The following is a 20,262-nucleotide window of genomic DNA, read 5'->3' on the forward strand; positions in this document are numbered from 1 at the left end:
CTTAGTATCCTCACTGCACCTGTGCTAACCTTTACAATGATAACAATGTTTACTGAGCGCTTACATGTGCTAAGCACTAGGGGCACTTAGCACGCACTATCTCATTGAGTGCTCACACCACCTCTGTAGGTAGGAGCTGTTAACAGTCTACCCTGCAGATGAGCAAGGGGACAGAGAGGGTCAACAGCCTCCCGCATGCCACACAGCCAGTGAGGGGTGGGGCCAAAGAGCTTAAAGGCTTTCTATAAACAGTACTTAACATATTTAACTGAAAAACTGACAGTATAACTGGTGTTTCCAGGGAAAGGCCCAGAATGGCAACAGATGATGACCCTGTGACAGCATTAAAAGGGTAAGAGTAAGATGTGAGAAACTCATCAGAATTCTTTAGAAGAGGATGCCGTAAAGTCACTCATAAACTAACATCAACTGTGACGCTCATAAAAGAACAAAATATTTCATCAAGACAGGGGACCAGCAATTTCAAGAATCCAGGAATATACACATGGCTCAAGCAAAAAGTATTTAAAAGTAGTGGGGGAAATGGAAAAGGATGTTCTTACTAGAAACAAACAAAAATTGGAATTCCCTGGCGGTCCAGCGGTTAAGACCCTGCGCTTCCACTGCAGGAGCAAGGATTTGATCCCTGGTCAGGCAACTAAGATCCTGCATGCTCTGGGGTGCAGCCAAAAAAAAAAAAGAAAAGAAACAAACAAAAAAATGTATTAGGTCAAAGATTAAAAGGACTTCTCACAGGGAAGAATCTGGAATATTTGTGTAATTAAATCAATTCTATTCTCAAGAAGCTCGTATACTGCACAACCAGTAGGATCGATGCTCCATGTTAGCTAGCACACGAGTAAGTGAGGACTGGGGAACGGGCAAAATCCTGTTGTAGACCATCTGGGCCCTGCATGTCACTGGTCCAGTATGTTCATTCCTGGCCCCAGGTTGTGGAGTTGGGGACCTAACGAAGGAGGCATGAACAGGACTCCCATGACCAGCTGCCCCCCAAATGGCACAGTGTAAAGCAGACAGTATGAGTGTTTCAGTACCGTGCATCGCCTCACACAGGGGAGGCGTCTTCACATGCAGACCCTGACTGTGAAGGAGGATGTACAACTTCAGGTCATAATTAATATCAGCCAGAGTCAGAGTGACCAATGCTGGGCTCCACACTTCTAGAGAAAACTGAGAACAAAACAAAACAGAAAAGGACCAAAAGTAGATGAAACCCACAGGGATGAAAAGTATGAAGCCCACAGGGCAAGTCTAACCTAGGAAAGAGAAAACAAGGAAGACTCCACCATTTAACATCATTTTAAGCACTACCCTGCTGAGAGCCATGGACAGCATTTTTCCATTCCCACTAAAGACAGCATAGAGAAAATAGTTTTAACCTGAAGTATGAAAAGTTTAGCTTCAATGTGAAGACGTTCCTAAAGGCAGAATTTTTAACGAAGGAATATGTAGTTTGTATACCCATGACATGCTTGCTATGATAATTACCAATGTTTGGGGCTCTCATATTTGTATTCAAGTAGTATTGGCGTTATGATTCTGCCTCAGAGAAGTTGCAATAATAACAGGTAACACAACTGTTTACTGGGTGCTTTGCTATAGGCTAAAGGTCGCTCAGGGAGACCTGAGACAGAAGCTCAGCTCTGCTTGTGCTGTGGGCTTCACACAGTCTTGCCTGATTCAAAATCCAATCTCTTAACTACAGGGACAAGGCTTACTATTTGTAAAGTGGGATAATACCTGCTTCATGAGGCTCTTGGAAAGACTCAGTAAGTTAATCATAAAATATTTAGCCTGTGCCTACCCCACAGTAAGCACTTAACAAATGTTAGCTATTATGATTGACAAATAATTTTAACCTTGCCTGGGTCAACCTCTTCTAGTTATTCAGTCTCTGATCCTATTAAAGTCAAGATAGTTTATGTCAATGAGGCAAATACAACTTCAACATGAAAAAGAACTGGTCATGCCTTCAACCATTTCACCTGTCCATATCCATCCGCTCCTTCAACAGAGTTTCACAGTGAGCCCACCATGTGTAGAGCACTGGGGCAGGGCCTGTGCAGAATACGAAGACAAAAATGACATGGCCCATAGCTATGCTCAAAGAACACGGTCATCTTATTATTAACCACAAACACTGCAGAATACTCACTACGTGCCAGGAACTGTTCTAAGCACCCTAAGTGCCGTGTGTGTGTGTGTGTGTGTGTGTGTGTGTGTGTGTGTGTGTGTGTGTGTGTGTGTGTGTGTGTGTGTACTCTTTTAATCCTCACAACAACCCTTTAAAGTAAATACTATTTATTATTCCCAATTTATGCATGAGAAACTAAGGCACAGAGATAAGTAACTTGCTCCATCTTTCACAGCTTGTAATTGACAGAGCTGGGATTCAATTCCAGGCTGTCCAATTTCAGAGTCTTGGGCTCTTAACCACTCCATATATTGCCTCCTCCGAGACTTGACCACTAAGAACTAGAGCAAGGACAGACTATGATAAGGGCCCAGCAGGAACATAAATAAAGTGCAGTGCTCATGAGTGAGCTGTGCTATCTTAACACCTAACACAGAGTATGAGTCCTTTAACTACAGAATGATGTGTTCAGGCACGTGATACCAACCAGACCGAAAGCCATCCATAAAGCACTGGTGTCTGCCACTCTGAAGGGTCCTCTTCTCAGCGATTTAACACGTGCTAAAGGGAAAGAGGAGCGCTCGGAATCTGGGCTTAGAAGTCAGACATGCCTGGGTTTCAATCCCAAGTCCTCCAATACAGCCTTGAACAAATTTCTTGATCTTTCTCTGTGCTTCAGTGTCTTCAGTAAGGAGTAAATGAGATAATTTATACAAAGAACTTCATTCTAGTACTTGGCACTAAGGACTATGTATGTAAAATAATATTAATTAATCAATTAACTAATTAAGTACTGGTTTGCTTCAAGACTCAGTCCTAAGCCATATGCAAAAACCCCCAAGTAGACAATACCAAGTTAATAGACCAAGAAGAATGCAATCTGTAGTATCTGAAATATACTGTGGATTCATCATGAATAAATATGAACTACTGTAATTTAAAAATATTATAAGCCTGTGTTTCTAAATGCTAGGGAATAAAAAAACCTTCCATTTTAAGAGATAAGAGGGGCTGCTGTATACTAAGGGCCGACTCTGTTCTTGGTCGCACAACAGTCACTTCACAGATGTCACTGAGTCTTCAGAGCCACTCAGAGGCTCGTCAAATGATCCAGATTTTACAGGTGAGGATTCTGAGCATCCCAGAGACTAAGCGATTGGGCTCCACAATAGACAGCGGAGACTGTTGCTAAAAATTAGAAGACTCACCCGTGAGGCAAGCAGGAACGTAATCTTGGGATCAGGCAGTCACTCCACAGAGCATTTCTTTGGCACTCGCCGGACTTTCACTGGGCAACATTCCATGTAATCCAACTCTCATCCCCAAGGTGTGTTCTGTGCTTTAAAGAAGCCCAAATCACTGAAAGGTTAGGATATGTCACCCATCAAAGTGACATACTACTACAGATCTCATTCTATCACCCAATTTAGTCATAATGGCCTTGGGAACATTATCAGAGAGGCGTGATTTACAAACTGCTATGGCTCTCCAAAAGTGACTAAATTTCCACAAGAACAAATTGGGTTCTAGAGCTGGGACACTGTGAAAATGAACATCCACAGCACAGCACAAAGTATGTGTCTGGGTGAGACTAAAGAAGGAAGAAGTATATTGCAATATCCTTTTCTCGTTTTGTTTATAGCAGAGGATCCTTATCACACATAGTGAAATCAGTGACTCCCGAACTTTCTTATTTGTGGTTTTCTCTGTGTCAACTCGCCTACAAGAAAAAGAGGAAAGCAACAAGAAAGTTCCCTGTATAAATTCTAAGACTTGAGTCTGCTTCTAATACTTCCAGAATCTGAACTCCATCCTTGACAGCAGAGTCCACATTTTGATCGCCACTGTATCCTCAGCACAACACACGGATGGGTATACCATAGGCCTTCAATAAATATGGGTGATGTTCACGCCCAGAACAATACAAAAATGTAGGGGAAGGAATTCCCTGGCAGTCCAGGGGTTAGGACTCCACACTTTCACTGCCGAGGGCCCAGGTTCAATCTCTGGTCGGGGAACATAGATCTCCCAAACCAAGCCGCAGCCAAAAAAAAAAAAAAAATTGTAGGGGAGAAAAGGTGAGAAGGGCTGCCCCAGGAAGGATCACTTAGCCCATTCAAGCAGGACTCAGCACCAAAATGCTGCTTGCAACTGAATAATTTTAAGAAATGTAGGATTTTAGGAGTTCAGATTTTCTGATTTTTTTTTTTTGGAAGGAACACATATTAAACTTTGGGGGCAAAAAAATGCCTCCCAGCCCCTCTTAACTATTCAAAATACTTGCCGATATTTTGAAATACTTACTGGCCTAAAATATGCCTTCTAATCTGCTATTTCAGAAATATGAATCATATATGTGAAAAATTTACTGCTAGCACTGTGCTAGATATAGCCGACACAAAGAAGACCAAGACTGGGCCAACTAGAGTTTAATAGAGCCACAGACTGTAAACAAATAATTACAATACCATACAATTAGAGCTTCTGGCAAAGCGAGTTGAGTGTGGAAGGGTGCAGAGGAGGGCAAGACTAAGCCTGCTGTGCATTTCAATCCCACATGTGAGGAAGGATCTTTCTTTTCCCAAAGTCCTTTGCAATTTCCTTGTCCAATCCTCATTATTTTCTTTAAAGCAATAAAGCAGCACAACCCATCTACGTACTAAGTACTTTAAATAGTCATCATGCTCCTCAAACATCATCACACCCCCATGAAAAACTGCACATTACTTTAATGCATGCTAGTTAAATAAGAAGTTTCTCAATTAATGACCAGCCACACCATAATACTGGTTGCTAAATACATACACAGCTTCAGAGTTTAAATAAGCTGTACCAGGATTTTCTGGCCCTAATGTTTCCTCCAAAATCCCTGGCCTTCTTATAGCCAATTAAAACTGTATGTAATTTTCTGTCCAAAAACCTTAAAGATATAAGCCAAATGAATTGTTTATCTAAAATCATCACACCATCATTAGCAGTTCATTTCATTAAATGATTTACATGCTACCCATCTGCAGGAAAGATTTGAGGCAACGTTCGATAGAAGATACATAGGCACTTAGAAGTCACAAATATAAAGTCATGAAATGAAAGAAGTTGATTTTCCAACCACAAGATAATGCTGTTGGTGTACTTGAACAGTAAAATTTCTACATTTCTAATAGGCAGAGCAAAAAGGGAAATGAGGCAGGCCACATAATTCTGATTAAAGGAAGAACAGAAAAAGGTCTTTCCCCCTAGGTACTGAGAAAGAGAATCATCTTTTTTTTTCCTTTTCCATTATGATTTATTATAGGAGATTGAATATAGTCCCCTGTGCTATAGAATAGGACCTTGTTGTTTATCCATTCTATATATAATAGTTTACATCTGCTAACCCCAAACTTCCAATCCATCCCTCCCCTACCCCCCACCCCCCCAGGATCATCTTTTTTTAACAATGGCTTATATAATACATGCAGCAGCATTGTCATGTGGTTTCTTATATTTTTACTATGAGTATAATATTAACGTGTACCTCAGAGAAGGTACTCAGGGAGGCAATGACAATATAGAAATAAACACCCTTTCCTTCTATCAAGTTTAAAAGTCCTAAATAAGATGACTGAAAACACATCGGGCAGGAAGGTGTCACAGAGAAGTTGGTCCCCAAAACAAGATCTTCCAGGAAAAACCAATCCAAAATTTTTTCTAATACATCAGCACTAAATAAAAAGACCAAAAAAACCCTACACTAATGAGGAAATGAGGATAAAGTGAAATGACTACTTTGCCCCATACAAGAAAGCATTTGGCATCATGTATCAAGACCCTTAAAAGTGTTCATACCCTTTGACCCAGTTCCAGTTTGAACCTATCTTAAGGAAATAATTAGAAATGAGGGTAAAATTTTATACATCAATGTTTATCATGTTTTTACTACTAAAATTCAAAATTACCTAATTGATCAACAACAGGGAAATGGTTTAAGAAATTGTGAAATATCCACAAAACAGAACAGTATGCAGCCATTAAAAATTATATGCATGCAGAAATGCTTAAGATATAATATTAAATGAGGAAAACAGGATACAAAAATATTCTTCTAAGTATAATATAATATAAAAATATGTATATACAGGAAAGGAATAGGTTAAATATACCAAGTAAGTTGACAGAATAATGTTTTCATGCCTCTCTTATTTACCTTTATAACCACAGCAACTAGAACAGTTTCCAGGTCATGGGAGGCATGCAGACATTGCTGAATGAATCGTTTTCACCATTAAAAACAACAAATATCATTTTTTAAAATGTCCAGTCTTTTTTATTTGTGCCCTGGCTATTCATAAGAAACAGGTCAAACATTTGTTAAGAAGAGGTGCCTGTTTGGAGCACCACAGTGAAAATATCACTCATGGGGAGGGAGAGGTTTTGTCCCATCTGTCGGTAAAAAGACCACTTGGCAGGAATGATATTCATGCTCCTTTCCATCCCTTTACCAGTGTTGGGTGTGACTGAAGAGTTAGGTTCTTGGGAATTTGTATGAGTGTCCTTGTTATCTTTAATCTACACTCTGATGTTCAGCAAACACTGACTTTCTAAGGTTCATTCCATCTACAAAATTAGAGTCTATGCTTTAAGTATTCTCAGCAGACAGAAAATATAAAGGTTGCTGATCATGCCAGGATCATTTACCTTATTCACCCACATTTGTGACAGGAACCAAATCAGTGTAGAATTATTAAAGAAAGGAAGAGGCATCTAAATTTTAGTTTCTTATCTAAAATTGCCTTGTGGGTAATGTGTTCCACTTTGTTTTACTGGCACCTTGGAAGGGAAAAAAAAAGTTTTAATCAAAAGTTTATTTTTCAAGAATATTTTTCTCCTAATTCATTTTCCAGATGGATCTCATTTGACAAAAACAGGACAAATTCTTTGCTCCTCCGCTAAACTCAGAAAAGTTTAACTTTTTAATCCCCTGGGTCAAAACCCATGGTTGGCCCACTTCCTTTTACAGGAGCCACAGGAGGATGTGATTGAGCTTTGAGCCGTGAAGGTGAGGGCTGCAGGGCTGGAGGAAGGGAGCCTGGTTCCATGATGTGCCTAAGAGGGGGGCTGGACCCCAGTCAACCGCCCAGAGGTCTGGTTTTGTTTGAGGTGCATCACCAACGCTCTCACGTCAAAAAAATAGACACACTGTCCAGAGTTATCATTACTCGCACTTCTGTGGCTTCTCCACGTGTATCACTGGCCACATCTTCACAAGATGAGCGTTCTCCTACTAAAGGGTCTATAGCGCATCTTTTTTAACAGAAGCCTAAACAATTTTTACTGAAAATATCTCTTTTCTATACTCTCTCTCTATGTTGCTGGTCTCCCAAGTTTGGGGCCCTACAATGGAGTTTAAGAAATCAAAATCTTGGGCTTCCCTGGTGGCGTAGTGGTTGAGAGTCCGCCTGCCGATGCAGGGGACACAGGTTTGTGCCCCGGTCCGGGAAGATCCCACATGCCGCAGAGCGGCTGGGCCCGTGGGCCATGGTCGCTGAGCCTGCGCGTCCGGCGCCTGTGCTCCGCAACGGGAGAGGCCACAGCAGTGAGAGGCCGGCGTACCGCAAAAAAACAGAAAAAAAGAAAAAAAAAAGAAATCAAAATCTTAACTCAGAGTTACCTCCCCAGACTTAAACAGTTGCTTATGTAAAAAAAAAAAAAAAATTGCTCATGTGTCCCCACCGCAACAGAGTGCCAGCAGCCCGAGGAAGTGGCAGTGCCCCTGCAAGCATCAGCTCCCAGCCTCACCGCCCCTCTGGCTTTCCTGATACCTCAGGATCCCCAGGTCCTGAGGGGCATCAGCAGGAGTCATCCCTGGCTCACAAGGCCCTCTGCTCTCCAGACCTCCTCCCACCAGCATGGGAGAGCAGAGAGCGGCCAGACGTGGCAGCCAGGGACCCTTCCTCTGCAGAGTGGACTACCAGCCTGTCTCCCCTGTTCCTTCCAAGAGGAACTGGGTTGGAAATACTGTATGCCCATTGTTTTATTAATAAAACTTTGGGAGGAGGAGTAATATATACTCACCAAAGGGAAATTAGAAGAGAGGGGACAAGGCACTAACATTATTATGTATTTCTTGCCAACCTGTGTCATTTGAGATTTCAACGAAAGCAGAATCCTAGACTATGCAGATCGCCAACCTAGACAGACACTGCTCAGTATTATGTGAACTTAGGCCTCACTTTACAGTGTTCCCAGAAGAGTGAGCAGACCCCACATGGGTGGAGAAGATTCTGTATTTCTCTAAATGCCTCGCCCACAGTGTATACTCAAAGCTCTCAGCTCTAAACTCTAGCTAGAATGAAGGTCCTCTGAACAAAAGAGGATATAAGAATATCCATCTTCGCCTAAATAGTTTTTTAAAATCCTCATGCGAAAAAAAAAAAAAATCTATAGCTAACTAAATTTAGTAAACTCAGGGTTAACCCAAAGCCAAAAAATGTCTTTAAGGCCAGACACCTGGAGCCTCAGTATACTAACTGCGAGATACAAGTGGGGACGTAGGGGCTGCGGGACACGCTGACCTGTCTCCTTTCACAAGCCTATTTGTCCCGCCTCCTTTTATGATTTCCGCCATGGAGCCTTCTCCTAAGAATAGTGTCCCACAGAGTATATTCTAAGAAATGCTGCTGCAAAGTATTTCCTTTAAATAAGACCTAAATTCTTAATGGGCTGACTCACTCATGGAGCTCTGTGGCCTCACCTCTGAGAACTGGAAGCCTACCATGGACTAGGCCTTTAGCTGGAAACCTTATAGCACCTGAGGCTCTCACATCTCTGATTCAGCCACTCCTGGGGCAAGGGAGCCAAGCCTAGGCTTATTGGGTGTTCCCCAGTCACCCTAAGAGTGTATGATGTATGATGTGTATGATGATGTTTAGCAGGGAATTTCCCAGGCAGAGTTTCAAACCAGGCAAATGTAGTCATTATTAAAGTATTAGACTCAGTTCATCTATGTTCCTCTTAACTATACTGATATATCCCTTCTTTCTTCCCACTCTTTAATTCACCCCCAATCACATTTATTCCTCATAATCAGAACCCTCATTTCCTCTGTGCTAATGATCAACTAAATCCAGAATAAAATGTGAGGGACTAACAGCTTCTTAGAACTACCAGTAATGTTTGGATTTAAAAATAATTATATATTGAAATACTTGGATAACAGGTTGACAAAGCACCCTTTAATAATCTGATCATGTTTTTATTTACTGTATTAAACTTTTTAATTACAAAAATAATTACACATGTTCAAATTAAACATTTTAAGCACTTAAGCCCTAAGAAAGAATTCCAGGTACTTGGAATTCAACCACTTAAAGATACTCCAAGTGAACATTTTGATTAATGCCTTTTTCCCTCTATGTTTTTTCCCTCTATGTTTACATATTTCTTTATTGAAACATTAACCTTATATATTCTATTACAGCCTATTTTTCATACATTTTGTTCCATGTCAATATTTCTCCTCAATATCACTGTCATGGTTATAGAATATTCCATTGTATAGATGAATTATAACGTGTTCATCCAAGGCTCTTTGGGGGGCCATCTGGGTTGCTTCCAATGTTCAGTTTCAAACAGTGCCCACTAATACTCAGAGCTGAATCTCGGAACAAAGCTCTACTCATTTGCTTAGAAATTACTCTTAGAAGTAGGCTCACTGAGTCAAAGGAAGAACACACTGTTTCTCAACTGGTCACAGGAGACTGTGAAGGGAAAAACCAGCCCTCTGACTCATTTTAGTTTGCCATTTCTCTCAACTTCCTGTAGCTGCATTTCCCCAGTCTGTTCCTATTGTCTTTACTGTTAGTCTAATTATTATCCGGTTTTAAGATATTCAAATCCCATAGTCTATTGGACATCCTTAGGTCAACAAGCTTTCTGGCTTAACTCTTAGTCCTTTAAAATAAGATCTGATGTCACCCTCTCTTTTGTGTTCCTAAATTTGTATTCATCTGTCACTTCTCTGATATCTCTAACTGAATGACTGATATGAAGCAGCAATTTTTCCAGGACCCTTGTCTGATCCTTAGTTCAAAACTTTTTTCCTCCCCACAGTAGCTTTCTGATCCACAGGCAAAATAACTCCAGAAGGTTTGGGAGCTCAGAACACGTCCCTCCAAATCTCGAACCCTCCTACTGCTAAGAGCACTTGCCTGGGATGGTGTCTGTGATAAAAAAATATTGGATTCCCTGTCCCCACCCCCCTCATGATGTAACAATTTACTTAGCATCTCCTGTTTATCTTTTTTAATTTATTTATTTATTTATTTATCCTTGGCTGTGTTGGGTCTTCATTTCTGTGCAAGGGCTTTCTCTAGTTGCGGCGAGCGGGGGCCACTCTTCATCGCGGTGCGCGGGCCTCTCACTATCGCGGCCTCTCTTGTTGCGGAGCACAGGCTCCAGACGCGCAGGCTCAGTAGTTGTGGCTCACGGGCCTAGTTGCTCCGCGGCATGTGGGATCCTCCCAGACCAGGGCACGAACCCGTGTCCCCTGCATTGGCAGGCGGATTCTCGACCACTGCGCCACCAGGGAAGCCCTCTCCTGTTTATTTTTAGGAGACCAAGGTGCCAGCGGGACAACGGACGGCAGTACCTTGTTCCATCAGAGTGTTTCCTGAGTGGAACAGTAGCAGCAGTTCAGGATTACTGTCTGGGTCGTAACTCTTGTCCACAGTGTACCACTGGGAAGGGCGAAGCTGCAAAGCAGGATCCAAGAGGAGTGATGGCTCCACTGTCAGAGCACAACTGCCAGCCAGGAAGATGGCTGCAACCATTTGTTTATTTTCCCAGTAAGTAACTTAGCTCGTACTGCATCTATTAAGCCGTGCAGATTCATCAGATGATAAATGCTGGGTCTGTTCTCAAGGAAGCACTGAACAAGATGCAGGCAAACCCAAAGAGCTCCAGTGTTTCTCGTGGCGGTGCATCAGCATTCTCGACAGGACAATCCTTCACTGTGTGCGACTGTCCCAAGGACCAAGGGGCGTTTAGCATCCACACCCTCGGGATGTTCAACCTTAATAATATAGACACCCCTCATCATTGTGACAACCACGAATGTCCTTACAGGTTTCTAAATGCCAGGGCCGGGAGGGCGGGGTGGTGGGGAGGACACCATCACCCCCTGAGAATCTGTTTCTTTTTGGTGGGACAGAATGAAGACTTACGAAATGGCAGAAAACAGTTATTAATCTGGATACGGAATTGTGCAAGCTCTAAGTACCATAAAGGGTCGAAGGAGATCAAGGAAGGCTAAAGGTGCAGAGCAAGAACTGGATAGGAACTGGAGAGAGACAGCTATAACCTCTCCCATGGGTCCAGTCCAGGGTTAAAGTTTGTTGTGAAATGCTCTCTCACCAGCACACTGGACTGCCCCTCCTTTAAGCTGATCACACGATCTACTGCAAGTAAAGCACATCCTACACACTCAGCAATGCCAACTTTAAAATGCTGTTATTGTTTCTGCCTTCCGATTAGGGGCAAGTTTTCTCCTTGCATCCTGGGCAGTCAGGGAGGGCAGAAAATAAGGGAGTCTTGTTGAAGGTAAAGGCCACTGCCAGCCTAACCCTGCTGGGCCGCTCCAGAGAACTAGACCAGAAGCACTGCCCCTTCACCGCAGGACTGGCCCTCACTAGGCACCAAGGGGACCAGAGCCTTGCCTGGCTCCTTTCTGCCCATGTCAGCTGTGATCAAAGGACCATTGTGCCCAGGGGGCCAGTGTGTTTAAGCCTCTGGGAACAATGCCCTTGTTGATCTTTGGTGCTCTGGTTGCATAAGGTCATTGACTGGTTTCAACCTCGGCCACCATCAATATCTTCACCTTTTACTGGACAGCACTGGCAGCGGTATATTTTCTGATGTCACTGTTACACTCAGGCAAGACTGAAGAGGTCAGTGAATGAGACATCTTTTATAGATCCTACTCAATATTTACTAATGCCACACTATATACTAGGTATTATATGGCTGTGGTGTTCAAACTTTCAGAGCTTATTTAAAATGCAGATTTCCAGGCCTCAGAAAGTCTGATCCAGTTAAGTTGTGGAGGCAGGAATGTGCCATTTAACCAACCCCGGGTGCTCCTGATACAGGTGACCCATGGGGAAACTTTATGAAACACTGCCACGCAATGACAGTAAACGAAATAAAAAACTAGCATCTTCGTGATGTTTTTTTTTACACTCTATCTCCTTGAAATGTATTTTTCACTAGCGAAATAAAAACTTAACAAGAGATAACTTAATTCTGAAAGAAAATTAGAGTCCCTGTTGTAAAGGACTCATATACAGATATGGTAAGCTTGCAATTAAAACTTGTATTTACATGCATTAAAAAATTACATTTTATTCTCCACATAAGTGCCTGATCACAAGATGAGTATTTGTTATACAAAGCACACTGAATGTAACTATACAACGTTTTATTTGGATAAGCTTTACGAATCTTTCAGTGTTTCTTACTCTATCTTCATGAAAGCATATCTTACATTACCATCTGATTACTTGCATCAGACTGCACGCAAACTAAGGCACAACGAGTTTCCACAAATGTCTAGAGACAAGAACCTACACATCTGGAATGCTATGCCTTTTTCTGCTAGACTGGAAATGGCAGAGGTTTCATGCCACATTCCAATTCAGAGGGACCAGCAGAGCAGAAACAGCTGCCTAGACAGCAGCTAAGAAAGCCAGCCCAGGGGAAGGGAGTCGTAACAGAGGAGCAGTGTCGGGCTTCCCTGGTGGCGCAGTGGTTGAGAGTCCGCCTGCCGATGCAGGGGACACGGGTTCGTGCCCCGGTCCGGGAGGATCCCACATGCCGCGGAGCGGCTGGGCCCGTGAGCCATGGCCGCTGAGCTTGCGCGTCCGGAGCCTGTGCTCCGCAACGGGAGAGGCCACAGCAGTGAGAGGCCCGCGTACCGCAAACAAACAAACAAACAAAAAACAGAGGAGCAGTGTCTGCCTCGAGCACAGGTGAGAAAAGGGGTGGCATCTGTGCACACACAGACCAGACATGCCACACCTCAGATTCAGAAGCACTTAACCTGTTTGTAAACACCACTACTTTCCTTCATTCAACAAATACGATTAAGTGCCTACTATATGCCAGACCCTACGCTAGGTACTAGGGATATACCAAGAGTGATAAATCTACCAATGGGATGGACATGATGCAAGAAGACTGTCTTGGGACTTCCCTGGTGGTCCAGTGGCTAAGACTCCGCGCTCCCAATGCAGGGGGCCGGGGTTCGATCCCTGGTCAGGGAACTGGATCCCACATGCCGCAACTAAAGATCTTGGTGCTGCAATGAAGACCCGACGCAGCCAAATAAAGAAATAAATAAAAGAAGACGCTCTCTAACCTAAGGCTTTACCTAACAAAATGGTATTTTAAGGGGAGAACCAAAGAAAAAACAGGAGTCCACAAAATGTTAAGAAGTGGGGAGGAAAGTATAAGTGAATGCTATTTCTGAGGAACTGAAACCAAGCCAATCATAGCTGGACCACGGACAGGGAGAGGGGGAATGGGGAGGACCGGGGCAGGCCGGCAATAGCCAGGTCACGTGGGACTCCTGATTTCAACTGAAGATCATGGGCATCATGGGAAAGCTGGGTGGGTGATGCCAGTTTATTTGTTTCCCGGTTTTGTTTTGGGTTGGGTTTGGGGGGGGATGGGGGGGGTAGCAGATTTTCATTTCAGAAAGAGGATGGGAAAGAATCCCAGTAAATGTAGAAGAGTGACTGCAGTCACCCAAGTGACCAGACCAGCAGGGTGGCAAAGAGTTGGGGAGAAGTTGGTGGATTTCAGATACTTTTTGGAGACAGAATCAACAGTGACTCGGTTTGGGAGAGAATATAGAGGATGAGAGAAAGGGAGAAGACCAAGATGCAGCTGTGATAAAAGTGCTTTGGACACATTCAACCGGAAACTCTGCAAGGGAGCTGGACCAACCACGGTTGGAGATCTTAAGAGAGACTGAAGATTTGAATATATGGGGGTTGCAGGCACAGAAGAAGAAAAGACCAAAAGCATTGATTCCATAGCTTCTGCTTTCCAATCCAGTTAAATTTTATAAGAGTTATGCTGCTACACCTGTAAAGACTTAATACAGCAAAACATTATCATATGTCTCTGATTTCCCAAATAACAGCACTTATTGCAATTTTTACCTCTTGTAGCAACTTAATTCAAGCAACAAGAAAACTCCTGCTATTGAAAATATTTCCTAAAGGTTTTGAACTTTCCTGCCTTGTAAAGTATGGCACATCAATATAATTTCACCTTTCTTTGGAGATTAAGTACCTTACATCCCCTAACGTCCTCACGAGGGGCATTAATTTGACCCTTCAGAGCTCTGCCTATACAGTGATCTTCAGCCCCTCCCAGAACTTCCCTCGGCTGTGGGAATGGGGACCACCTAGCTCCATCTGTCATACTCTAAGTGCACAGAGCTGTAGTAAGTTGCCAGACTTGGATTCAAGGCCAGGAGATGGGGCCAAGATCCTTGAAACTGTAATAGAGCCATCCACTCTTGGGAGGTTTTGGCAGGGGAAAAAGGCTTGTTTCATATTCAACCAAGAGAACCAGAGGACAGCCTTCGAAAGTCATGACTAGGACCAAACTGTCGGACTTATCCACCTAAAAAAAGGACTTTTATTCCTGGAGCTGACATTTTCCTGTCTGACAAAATACAAATCTCCCAGGACAAAGGCACTAAAACTGACAGTTATTTCACTTCAAGGAGAGTTTCTGATTCTTTCCTACAAACAGGTTTTAATAGGAAAAGTTCGAGATGTTGGCATCCAGGCGTGGAAAAGGCTGCGTGTCTCACACCTTTGCCTAAAATCACCCTGGTGGGAACTGTTATTTTTTTCTTAATATCTTCCCGTAGCCACCACCACTAACATCAGATTTTCAAGGCACAGCTTCGAAGTTCCAGCAACCAAATTAGACCCTGTGGGAAAGAAAGCTGAAGACAACCACACCCTACAACTTCCGCTTTTCATTCTTCAAAGACTTGCACTTCATCCAAGACAGGGGTATAAACAAAATTTTCCGGGTTCTGTGTGTCTAAAATGGCTGGAAGTACATTTAATCTTCCCCTTAAAATTATTTTTATAAGTTCACAAAGATCCGATGCACATATGTATTTACAAATCACTGTTCTGAAGTGCTGCTACTCATTTAATTCTTAGACATCTGTTTAAGAAAAGACTACGAGACACATGAAAGACTAAGAAAAGAGAAGAGAAACTACAATTTCTATAATCTCAACAATCTGGGCTAGAGCAAGAAATAGGCATATTTGTCCATAAAAAATAAAGGTCAAAAGAGTGAGGATTTATAAATGACACGAGTCAAAGTAAAATGGTTAAAAACCAAAAACATTGTTTTAAGGGCCATAAAGAAAAGTTTGTGAGAAAGCAGAAAAGCTATATATATTTAATATAGATATAAAACTATATATGTATATTATGTATATAACACGTATATTATATGTACATATTCCATATATTATACATAAAATATAAAATGCTAGCTATCTATAAATTATATATATCACAATGATGTATATTATGCAGAAAGCCCCAAATCTTCATTGTTAATTGGTTTTTATTTTTCAGCAACCATTCAAGCAAGTTTTGGAGGTTTGGGTTGTTGCAATGTAATGCCAATGGCGAAAAAAGAAAAAGGAATGTTTTTTCTAATCTCCCAGTTTTTACTGTTTTTAACATGCAACTTCCCTGCTTTTCAGACCAAAGGCAATGCCAGCAGTGTCTAGACTCGAACCCATTTCCCCACCCACATACAGTGTCTACAGGACACAAGTGACATTAGGCATCCACATCTGATCTGCTACAATCCAGATAGCACAGGAGAGTTACATCAGCACCCAAACTATCTTGGAGACCAAGTGTTGACTTCCTGCAGAGCAGTGAATGTTTCAAGACAAACATTTTCCATTACAACGTGCAGCTGGAAAAACTGACTCTCAGCAGGGCTGGCAACCTGACTTAGGAGTGACTCTAAAATCAGAGGCTGATTTTCATATCACTTGGAATCCGGGGCGGGGAGGATGCACCGGGAGGAAGGGAGACCGAAGACATGAGACAGTGTGCTCCAGCATGTCTGCACAGCAGGCCTGACAATCAAGTTATTTTAAAAAGCCAGGGCGAGTAGATATACATGTTACATATCTAGCTGTAAAAACTGCTAACCGTTAGAACAAAAGGGTTTGAGGTAAAAACAAATCTGCGAGTGAAGAAGAAAAGAATCCTACCGATTCAAGGGAAAAGGAGTTTCTGTAGGGATGTAACCTGTGGGTGAGTGAACCCCTGAAACAAAGTGTTTGTGATGTTCCACTTCCAGAGGTGGCAGAGGGTGCACAGGAAGATGGTTCCGAGGACAAAATAACCAGGCATGGAGCAGTCGCTTCAGCAAAAAGTAGATACGAACCATTGGCTCCCAAAAGGCAAAGCCAAATAATCTGCATGTTGCAACCAAAAACTTGACTTAGTGTGGTCCAGTGACCATGCTGTGAGCATACTTTACAGACGAGCTTTTAAACCAAAGCATTTTTTTCATTTGACTTGATTCCTAATATTTTTTAGCTTAAAAAAAAAAGAAAAATAAAATTCAAACCCACATTCACGCAAGCAACAGAAAAGTGGCCAGTACAGGAGCCATTTAAAGAATGCAGTTTTACAGCCGTCACAGGCAATCCCAGGGTGGGCATCCCCAAAATGGCTTGCACGGGCAGCACTACCACAATCAGCACTTACCTTCCACCAGAGACCATTCTGAGGAAGAAAATAACCCATTTGGATGTATAGGTTCTGATGCATTTATTTCTTAAATGTCTGCTATACGCACATGTACTGACCTAACTTGCAGGAATGTGATAATAAAACAACGATATCAGGTAATGGTTATTGAATGTTGGGGGGTGTCTGAGGTGTTTTTTTGAATTAACACAGTAAGCCTCGCAATAACTCTGAGAAGGTTACTTTTATTGTCCCATTTCACAGGTGAGGAAACTGACGCACAGAAAGGTGAAGCGAGGTGCACGGGTCACACAGGGAGGCCTACTCTTGCAAACACCATCTCCGATGCAGGAGGCTGGAGCTGTATACCCCATACTTCTACCACTAAACGTAAATGCTACATTAACCATGACACAAGCCTGCTGCAGCGAAGGAAAGCTGGATTAAGAGTCTTCTTCACTTCATTTGTGTTCCCACCTCTAAGATAGATCCTCAGTTGCAATTAAGAGTTTGCTTTTCCTCACATTCAGTTTCTTCCTTAATAGAAAATTTATGTCAAAAGCTTTTACTGGGCTTCCTTGGTGGCGCAGTGGTTGAGAGTCCTCCTGCTGATGCAGGGGACACGGGTTCGTGCCCCGGTCCGGGAAGATCCCACATGCTGCGGAGCGGCTGGGCCCATGTGAGCCATGGCCGCTGAGCCTGCGTGTCCGGAGCCTGTGCTCCTCAGCGGGAGAGGCCACAACAGTGAGACGTCCGTGTACCGCAAAAAAAAAAAAAAAAGCTTTTACTGAAAAGCTAAGACAGATAATGCATCAGATCCGACTAACTGCAAAGTCCAGGAAAGTAAACCTGAAATAGATCCTTTGTTCAACAATAAACTAAAACGCAACCTTGTGGTTTTAGAGGGTGAAATGTTTTGAAGATGTGAAGGAGACAGGGAAAAATAGAAAGTGTAACAGGGGGCCAGGAAGATAGCAGGAGTGCCTGCAGCACACAGCCCTGTGTTCCGTAAGCTCAGTCCAAACATGCCATGAGCCCCAAGGATGGGGACCTGATACAACCATCCCTCTTCATTTGCCCAAAAAGAAACGTGAAGCATGTGCCATTTATTGCCATTTACGTGTTCAAACTACTGAAACTACCTTCATCTTCAATTTGTAGCTGGTAAATAATCTGGTTAAATTATTCACAGTTTCGGTCTGAGAGGAGGAAAAAGAGAGGCGAAAGGAACACAGCCCTGATGGCTATGGTTGCTCTAAGGAGAAGACGGTAGCACTGTGCAGTATTAACAAAATCAAGAGAAGGGGAAGTGACCAGCTTTGAGGATGACGAGGCAGCTGTTTCACTGAAGCACGTGTAGAAGGAACGTCATGAACCTACCTCAGTAGGGAGAGTTTTGTAACATTAAAGGCAATCACAGGGCCCCTCTGTGCCTGGCATACTTGAAATTCCTGGCGTTAGGGAGGGCACAGAGAAAGCAGCCATGCTCAACAGTGCTTTTAAAAATGCTTTCTCCTTCCAAGTTTCTATAAGCAGTGAGTTTGGAGAGATGTGCTGGTGTGTCCCTGGTTGATGATTTTGTTGGTTGGATGATGTGAGAGGAGGTCAAATGATTTCCTTCCTCGTGGTCCTGCGTCAGAAGATTTTCTTGCTAAATAAACAGCACACTATAGCAACACACACAAGGAATAGCCACTGCAGTAAAATCCATGGAGACGGGATTTTAAAAAACAACAGACTCTGCGTAGAACACACGGCACTTGCATTCCATCCCTTATACCTACTAAGAACCACATAAGGTAGGAATTTTTATCCTCATTTTAAAAATAAAATAAATAACTTGGAAGTTCTCTTTAATGAAATGTTTCCACCACATAGTGGGTATCACTGCTCAGGAATGAGCCTAACAGAGACTCCTTGTTGGCAGAAATGTGCCTGTGGACGTGCAAGTGAGCATTACCTGGTTTACTAAATTAATTCACCCTCACCTGAAGAGGACTCATGTGGAAACAAGGCACGGGAGAGCTACTCACTGCTTCTATTGAACCAAATGCACAAATCACAACATTTGAGGCTGGCTGAATTAAATAATAAAATAGGACTCTACTTCAGAATCAGGAGTAAAGGGCAATTTTGTAAGTTCACGTCATACCACTGATTTGGTGAATACGCTTCCCATTTTATAAAACACGTAGATTCTAATGTAGGAACATTTATCCTCCTAGTCGTATGCAAAAGAAGTGACAAGTTCAAAATGCCAGCAGCCAATGAACACTATGTATTCCCAGGCTTAGTCTCTCCACAAGGCTGTGGTTCAGTAAGTCTCTCTGCACCATCAATTATCAGAAGCATCACAACTTTTAAAATAAAACCACCACCAAAAGAGGATGAAGCAGGAAGTTCAACAGGAAATAATTCTGAAACTGACGGCAGACAGCCTCTGAAAACCAAATTAAAACTTCATATCCCATTAACTTGGATTGTGTGACGTTCCAAGCTGGGCAGAGCTCAAGTTCACCTTTGACTCTTCTCCAAGAAAAGGAGACACACACATAACTACAAGGCCACTAAGTATTTTAAAACAACCTGGTTTTTTATTGTTTAAGCTTATTGTTTGTAAGCAAACAGATTGCTCAATCACGAATTCCTCTCTCTTTTTCTCCTCAGATTATGAAAATAACCTAGTATATGCAAAAAAATCTGTGGGGGGCTAAGGGTCCCTTAAGGGTCCTGCCTTTCTATTTCTCCAGGCATCCGTTTCTAACAGTTTCCCAATGAAGCAACTATAAGTTCTGTTCCCTCTATCTAACCTGTGTATGGCTGCCAAACTAATTATCCTAAAGCATCACTCTTACCAGCCCTCCTACCAAACACAGAGTCAAAATCTACTTGGCCTGCTTTTCAAGGCCAAGACATCTAGCCCCACCTTATTTCCTACTGCCCTTCCTTCCCACCCCTCCACTCCAGCCAGACTCCTGCACTATCAACCCCTGAACATGGTTCTCCTTGGTTTACAGAGGTACACTGACCACTGTCCCGCCCTGAAACACTCCTCAGCCTGGGAGGCTGTATTAGTTACCACTCCTGGGGGCCACCTGCTCCTCTCACCCCTCCTCCTCAGCGGCTTTTGACAACTTTTACCTCTGCCCAACCCCTAAATGGACAGCCATCTCCCAGGATCCTACCCCTTTCCCTTCTTCATCCAAGTAGTAGGAGTCTGTGAGTCAGAGATGGAGGCAGCCCTGTCTTAGCCAGAAGTTTCAAAATTATCTTTGGCCGTGGCTCCTTAGAGAATTGGGGGATTCTAGG

The 20,262-nt window shown here is 42.8% G+C and overlaps 1 protein-coding gene across 5 annotated transcripts in view; it reads right to left on the reverse strand.

Annotated features, from left to right (window-relative positions):
* The window catches only part of SGMS1 (sphingomyelin synthase 1), a 291,005-nt gene that overhangs the window by 203,757 nt on the left and 66,986 nt on the right, over positions 1-20,262 (reverse strand). For 2 of the 5 annotated variants that reach the window (XM_082673859.1, XM_082673860.1), the window contains one exon: positions 3,364-3,489. The exons of 1 other annotated variant lie outside the window; for it this stretch is intronic. The gene's annotated coding sequence lies outside the window, so the exon portion shown is untranslated. Of the gene's footprint in view, positions 1-2,642; positions 2,717-3,363; positions 3,495-20,262 lie in introns of all 5 variants that reach the window. 2 more of the 5 variants (XM_082673861.1, XM_082673858.1) reach the window with 2 other exon arrangements.

This window comes from Grampus griseus (assembly GCF_964374135.1).
Source record: "Grampus griseus genome assembly, chromosome: 16".
NCBI classification, from domain to species: domain Eukaryota; kingdom Metazoa; phylum Chordata; class Mammalia; order Artiodactyla; family Delphinidae; genus Grampus; species Grampus griseus.